This window comes from Hemicordylus capensis, chromosome 4 (genome assembly GCF_027244095.1).
Source record: "Hemicordylus capensis ecotype Gifberg chromosome 4, rHemCap1.1.pri, whole genome shotgun sequence".
NCBI classification, from domain to species: domain Eukaryota; kingdom Metazoa; phylum Chordata; class Lepidosauria; order Squamata; family Cordylidae; genus Hemicordylus; species Hemicordylus capensis.
Window position 1 is genome coordinate 281,945,125 of NC_069660.1, and position 7,640 is coordinate 281,952,764.

At 45.2% G+C, this 7,640-nt stretch overlaps 1 long non-coding RNA gene across 1 annotated transcript; it reads left to right on the plus strand.

Annotated features, from left to right (window-relative positions):
• The first annotated feature begins 886 nt into the window (after positions 1-886).
• LOC128324674 (uncharacterized) lies at positions 887-5,832 on the plus strand. Its single transcript, XR_008307029.1, has 4 exons — positions 887-1,042; positions 1,171-1,285; positions 3,278-3,370; positions 5,089-5,832. It is a non-coding gene; the product is annotated as an uncharacterized LOC128324674 (long non-coding RNA).
• The last annotated feature ends 1,808 nt before the right edge of the window (positions 5,833-7,640 follow it).

Below are 7,640 nucleotides of genomic sequence, written 5' to 3' on the forward strand. Positions count from 1 at the left end.
TCTGTCCCTGTCTGGATTTTGTTTGTTTGTCTGTTAGTGAGGGCTTTCTCAGTTACCATGTCTGAGTTGTAGAACGGCCTCCTTAAGGAAGCATACTTTTCACGGACTGCCTTTTGGTGTATGCCAAAGCTTGACTTTTCTGGAGGAGTTTGTGGGTGCTGAAATGGTCTTAGATGCTGTACTTATTTTGGACTAGGTCATCTTTATTAAATTGAGGTTTATATCACCGTCGTCCGTTGCCTATTGCGAGTTTCCCAATCACGTATTGGACTATCCATGACTGGGAAATTGCGACTGCCCTCATAAACCGCAACTTGAGTATTTGCAGTTTGGAGAGAGTTTTTTTTAAAAAAAAATGGTGAGCTTTTGGTGGGTTTGGGGGGTCATTTCCAGTGTCAGGGGGTCATATCTGGGGTTCATGGGGGATTTGGGGGGATTTTTGGTGGTTCAGGGATCTGTTTTTCTTACTTTTCCCAGTAAAAAGTAAGAAAGAAAGAAAATAAGAACTTCCGGCCCTTGAGAACTGCAAGGTACTCCAGCACACCTGCGCAGTTTGAATGAGTGTCGACACCTGCGCGGTTTGAATAAGTGTCGACACAGTGTTGTGTGTCAACACTCTATTCAAACTGTGCAGGCGTGCTGGAGCACCTCACAGTTCAAGGGACATTGGGCTGGACAGTCAGGCTCTGCAGCCGTTCCCTCTCCACCCACCGCCACCACAAGGGGTATCTCTGCTCACCCCCCACCTGGCTGTGCACATGCAGGCTAGAAATGTTTTAAAGATCGGCAGTTTGGCCTTGTGGTGGCAGCGGGAGCAGTGGGGGTGAGCCTCGAGGCGGGGGCCTGAAACATATTTTTCACCAGGGCCCGAAACCGCTCTCAGCAGCCCTGGCCACCTCCAGCGCCAGACCTCCTGCCGCCTCCAGTGCCCACCTCCAGAACCCTCCTCCAGCAACTGATCTCCAGCACCCGGCCGTTTGGGAGGCAGGCAGAGCTCTCACTGCCATCCTCACTGTGCCGCCGCATAGCAGCAGCAGTAAAAGTAAGAAAAACTGATTTAAGTTTTCCTCCCCACATCAGGGGGTAATTTTTGAGGGTCGGGGGATTTTTTTGGTCGTGATTCCCCTAACCCCCTGTTTCCCCGTCATTGCAATGTCGCCCCAACTGCAGATTTGCCAGCCATGAGGCTTTCCCAGAAAGGAACCCTCGCAGTTGGCGAAGGACAACTGTATTCTTTTATTTAAAGTGTTGTTTTCTGAACTGAATATCTGATATAATAGAGAAGGTAAAAATGTCATTGTTTTTATTCATATTCATATTAGCCGACATCCAGACTAACCCTCTCTTGACACGGCAGGGTTTTCCACCGGGTGAGGGCAATTCTGAGCTATCTCTTTTCCCTGAAGCCACCTGTGCCTCCCAAAATTATGTCCCTAAGGGTCTCCCAACCTTCAGGGACATATTTTTGGGATGCAAAGGTGATCTTAGAAGGAAGAGAAGATAGCCAAAAAAATCATCCCTTGTTCTTCATGCAACGGAAAACCCTGGTGCATCGACACAGGGCTAGTTGATGTCAGCCATCATCATCATTAGTAGTAGTCATCTGCTGATTTTAGTTGAGATATTGCACTTGCTGTTTTATCTGTGCTCTTAATCTTTGTTTTTATTGACTCCATTTTGTTCTTTCTGTTTTGTATGTTTACACCTTGTAAAGTGCTTTACTTTTAAAAGGGAGCATCTAAATATACTAAATAAACAAATCATAGTAATGAATAATAATAAATCATAAATTTTAGAGTTGGAAGGGAGCTTGGACGTCTTCCAGGCCACTCAAACGCTTAATGCAGGAAACTGCTATTGCGTCCCTGACAGATGGCTGTCCAGTCGCTGCTTGAAAACCTCCAGCAAAGGAGTGCCCATTAGGGATCTGCACAGAACCAGCTGGTCCAGTTTGGTTCAAGTCCAGACCAGACTCAAACCCGACTGGGCCAGTTCGGTCCAGCACCCCCTCGACCCGCCCCCAAGCTTGGTTCGGTCCAGAAGAGTTCACGAACGTTTTGGGGTATTTTTAAGGAAAAAAATTCTTTTACCTTATCCCCCTCAGGGGGGTTCCTGGAGATGGGGTGTGTGTCTGTGGAGGTTCCCCCTCTCCCCACCGGCTCTCCTTATGCTCCCCAGGTTTTGGCCTTCTCCCTTTGGCATGGTGGCCATTTTGGAGTCTGCATGCCTGCGCAATTCACACAGAGGCCAATTGTGCAGGTGTACAGCCTCCAAAATGGCCACCACGCCAAGGGGAGAAGGCTGAAAACTGACCGAAGAACGGCCAAACCAGCCAGAGGGGGCCATAGGGAGAGCTGGCGGGGGAGGGGAAACCTCCATGGTCCCTCCCCCCACCGCCATCATCAGGAACTCCCCCAAGAGGGATACGTTTTTTAAAAATTCTTTTTTTAAAAAAAGGTCCACGAACCCCTGAACAGTCGGGGTGTGGGGGGTGTGTGGGGGGGGGCGGGGTCCGGGGTCAGATCAAACGGGGTGGTTTGGTTCAACCCCAAACCATCAAACCGAACCAGCTTGACATCTAACTGGCTCGACGTCATGCTGGTTTGCACATCCCTAGTGCCCACCACTGCACAAGGCAGTCTGTTCCATTGATGAGGAGAACTGGTCTTGTGGTAAAGTAAAAAGATAAAGTGTGCAGTCAAGTCGATTTTGACTCCTGGCGCCTACAGAGCCCTGTGGTTGTCTTTGGTAGAATACAGGAGGGGTTTACCATTGCCTCCTCCCACGCAGTATGAGATGATGCCTTTCAGCATCTTATATCGCTGCTGCCCAATATAGTACCAGTGAGGATTCAAACCGGCAACCTTCTGCTTGTTAGTCAAGCATTTCCCCGCTGCACCACTTAAGGTCTTGTGGTAGCAAGCATGAATTGTCCCCTTTGCCGAGCAGGGTCCACCCTGGTTGCATCTGAATGGAAGACAACACGTGAGCACTGTAAGATATTCCCCTTAGGGGATGGGGCCACTCTGGGAAGAGCACCTGCCTGCTTGCATGCAGAAGGTTCCAAGTTTCCTCCTGGCATCTCCAAGATAGGGTTGAGGGAGACTCCTGCCTGCAACCTTGGAGAAGCCAATGCCAGCCTGTGTAGGCAATACTAAGCTAGATGGACCAATGTGGTGTGACCCAGTAGAAGGCTGCTTCCTATGTTCCTAACATCTCTTATAGTCAGAAAATTCTTGCTTATGTCTAGCCTAAATCTGCTTCCTTGTAATTTCAGTGTTCGAGTCTTGCCCTCTGCAGCAACTGAGAATAAGAGGAAGAAGCAGAGCTTGAGGAATATGAAAGCTGCACCAGGCATGGAATTGTCAAGGTCTGATATAGTGGTAGACTCATATTACCCAGAACTCCAGCATCGCAGTCCTGGGCCCATTTTATAATATTCAACCTATTGGTCCAGACAGTTGTCAGGGGAGGAGGAAGGCAGTTGCCATCACTACAGAAAATTTTAAAGCATTCTTGTCCTTCCAGGCAGTCACCATCTTGCCCTGTGTTTACCAATTTCACGTGTCATTAAATCAGCCCTAAGACACCTTTTGTTTGACATGTGGAAGTAACCACAGTCTGTAACTTTAATGACTTTTTAGGTGATTTAGTCCATGAAATGTGAAACATGCCTGGCAACAATGTTACATGTGTGGCATTTAAAGAAATAATTTTAATACTGAAGAATACATTCAGAGTGAAAGAAATAAGCTTGTTCAAACAAAACCCAATCACATGAACCAGCAAAAATACAACAACCCAGAAATATAGGCGAAACCTTTAAGCTTAGTTCCCTTCCCACTCCCCAAAAATCTTTGTTACAAATAAATGAATAACAAATCTGTGAGGGTTGCAAAGTGAAACATTACAAGGGGGGCAATCCTGCACACAGTTAAACTGCTTAGATTCCTTTGAAGTCAGAAACAATGCAAACCATTAAATCGGTGAAGTTTGCACGGGACAGACTGCTCTCCCTTTACTGGTGTAATTCTAAAGGTTTGGTGTTGCTTTCCAGGACTGCAGAAGAATGAGAGACATGTCAGTGGGGATGGGGATGTAGTACAGTGGTAGAGGACCTTTTTTGCATGCGGAAGGTCCCAGATGCAGCCACTGGCATCTTCAGGTAGGGCTGGGAAAGGCTCTTACCTGAAACCCTAGACAGCCACTGTAGATCAGTGAAGACAATACTTAGCTAGATGGACTAATAAGCGGACTCATTATAAGGCAGCTTCCTATGTTCCTGTGTTCCAAGGTCACTTGCCCAAATTCTCTCTTCCATGCAACATATTAAAAGAGACTGAAGCATTGTCCCATGGTGACTCAGGAAAGTCTGTCATCAAATAACATAGAGGTTCATGGTTTGGGGACGGAGTGGTATTTTATCTCTGTGTAAAGCTGAGAAAGCAGGTTTCACTGGCAAAGAGAGAAGAATGCCCCAATTGTCTAAGCCGGGAGCATCTTCTCCAACAGAAGCAGAGTCCAGGTTTTGCAGCAGTTTGGTTGGCCAGAACATTTAGCATGCTGCAGAGCACACCGTGAGAGTGTGTGTCAAGTTGTCAAAAGCTGTGAATAGTGACCAGAGAGCTGAAGCCAAGGAGTGATTGGTCGCCTGACAGGAGGATGCACGTGAAGAATGTTTGATGCAAGTCTTGTGCTTGGAATAATGGATGATGTGATTTAGTCCCACTTCTGAGGATTTCGTGGAAAGGACACCTGGACTGACTGCAAAGGCAAAACTCATAGAGGAATCTGCCCCCAATGTTTATCCACTCCTTGCATGGACCCCACTCTGTGTGGGTGGAGTGGGGAGTGTACACTTTTATTTTCGTCTGATGTCTCAAGAGGCAAGAGCACACACATTTGGGTCCTTACTTTCAACGCAGGGTTTTGTTTTTCATCTGGGAAGGAGGAAGCCCCAGGCAACTCTTCTTAGCCACACATAGAAGAAAGGGTCACTGCACTTCAGGAGATCAGAAGGCTTTTAAGTCACCCATAATTTGAGACTGCCTTCCTTTTCCTTTTCCTTCCCCCATTCCCCTTATTCAGGCCCTCCTTCCTGCTGCATCTCCGATGTGTGCTACTGCTGCCCCCTGGAGGCTGCCCTATGAAGAGAATCAGCTTGGATATTATTAGCAGGAACACTGAAGGAGATACCTGTTTTCTAGACTGGTCTATGTGAATGCATGGGGATATTCAGGTGAATATTCAGTGAATCCAGGGGGATATTTATTCAGGACACATCCCTAGATATCTGACAGCTTTGCTTTGTACTGTTACACAGAAGGTGATACCTGAACAGACGGTACCATTTCTCCCCTTCCATTTTGCAGCAAATCGGAGCTTTGTTCTGTACATATGAAGCTCCTTTATATCAGGTCAGACTATTGGTTCATGTGGCCTCATAGTTTTGTCCACTTCAGCTGCCAAAAGCTCTCCAGGGTCTCTGTCAGAGATCTTTCCCAGCCCAGCTACCTCTTTACCTTTTAACTAGAGATTTCAAAGATCAACCTGAGTCATGCAAAGGATGTTCTTTGTCACTGAGTTCTGTGGCCCATTCTTTTTCAGATGTGATTTCTGAAAAACACTTAAGAAAGTCCCTGTTGAAAAACTGGGTTATATATTTTATGATGTTCACAATCAGTCTGGAGTTTCACAGCTTCACGGTCACAGGCCAGCTGTCTCATGGATGCCTAGATTTGAGCCTTAGTCTTGAATTGTCTCTCAACAAATTCTGCATAATCATTAATAGCTTTAATAGCTTATGTTGAGTTTGAATTTCTTGCACTGATAGGTTGCTGTGGCGGGGGGGGGGGGGGGGGCTGTTATGGACCTGCCTTGCTCCAGCTTTGCTAGGGAGAGAACAAATTATATATTCAGATCCCTGCTTTGTGTTAGCTATTTTCTCCAAAAGGGCTATTGAAAAGTGGAAAAATTAATTATATATTAAATGCTATATTCTTTGTCATTCTTCTTTCTTTATTATTTCTGTGCAATCGGTTTTTCTCATCTTTTCAGAAAATGTAGAAAGATAGGAAGTTCCTGAGATAAAGAAGCCACTACCAATGGATTTGGAAGAGGGGGGAGGAGGGAAAAGGACATGTAATGAAATATGCTAGCACTGCACAAAATACAATAAGAGGGGCTTTTGCCTTTGGCAGTATGAGCATACATGAATGACAGTATTGTGAGAGACCAACCATTGTATTCTTCAGAGCACTAGCAGATAAAGCCGCTTTTGCATAAATATTTGACTGCATTGGGAGGTGTCTGGGATTGTCTTTTTAAAAAATAATCCAGTTCTAGATAACGCCATCAGGTCAGGTCTTAGGTTCACTTCTGCTGGGGTCGTTTCTTCACAATACCAACTTTTCCACATTGATCTGTTTTATCTCTTAATCAGGAGTCGGCTCTGTGCAGTTTTTATTTCATCACCTTGTGTTGCTCTTGTGAGTAATATATCTCAAAGGAACAAGCAGATATTCTAGGATTATAGACCCAGATAATGTCATTTGCATGTGTGATAATGTCATTTGCATGTGTGATTTCTCATGCATAATTAATCTATGGAATTCTCTGCCATGGGATGTGGTGATGGCCACCAGCTTGAATGGCTTTAGTGGAGCTTGGACAAATTCATGGAGGACAGGTCTATCAGTGGCTACTAATCCTGATGGCGATAGGCTATTTCCATGTTAGCTATTTTCTCCAAAAGGGCTATTGAAAAGTGGAAAAATTAATTATATATTAAATGCTGTATTCTTTGTCATTCTTCTTTCTTTATTATTTCTGTGCAATCGGTTTTTCTCATCTTTTCAGAAAATGTAGAAAGATAGGAAGTTCCTGAGATAAAGAAGCCACTACCAATGGATTTGGAAGAGGCCTCCAAATACCAGTTGCAGGGGAGCAGTGGCAGGAGAGGGAGCATTTCCTTGGCTTCTCGGAGACATCTGGTGGGCCAACTGTGTGGAATAGGGTGCTGGACTAGATGTTTGTTTGTTTGTTTATTGAATATATTTTTATACCACCCAAAACGTGCGTCCTTAAACTTAGGCCTTAAAATTGATCCCACATGACTGTTCTTATGTTATGTGCTCCTGCATACCAAAGAACATATTCCCACAAAGATTTTTCAGTGGGTTAGAAGTGCATCAAAGTACATTGACAGTGGGAGGTCCATGTCTTTAAATACAGCCACACTTGTGAATGTTACATATATTCATACAGCTGGAGTTGGTACTATGAAGGTTCCATTCCATTTCTGACAATTCCACACAGTTGGAGATCATCCTAGTTTCCCACTCACAAAGCATCCCCCTTGAGAAGAGGATAGACTGTGATTGATGAACTGGGAAGCCCCTGATTCAAATCTCACCTCAGTCCTGAGTTCACCAGATGGCCCAAGACAAGCCTCAGTCTGATATCTGCAGTATGGCAGTAATAAGATTGTCCTGCCTTGCAGGCTGTTGTAAAGATTACCAAAATAGTGTAAATGCCTGCTACTGTATATACATGCGAAGCATCATTAGAGAAGTCCTCTTCCTGAGCATTTTCCATATTGCTGGCTTAGTGATACAACAAAAATCAAGATAACTATGAGC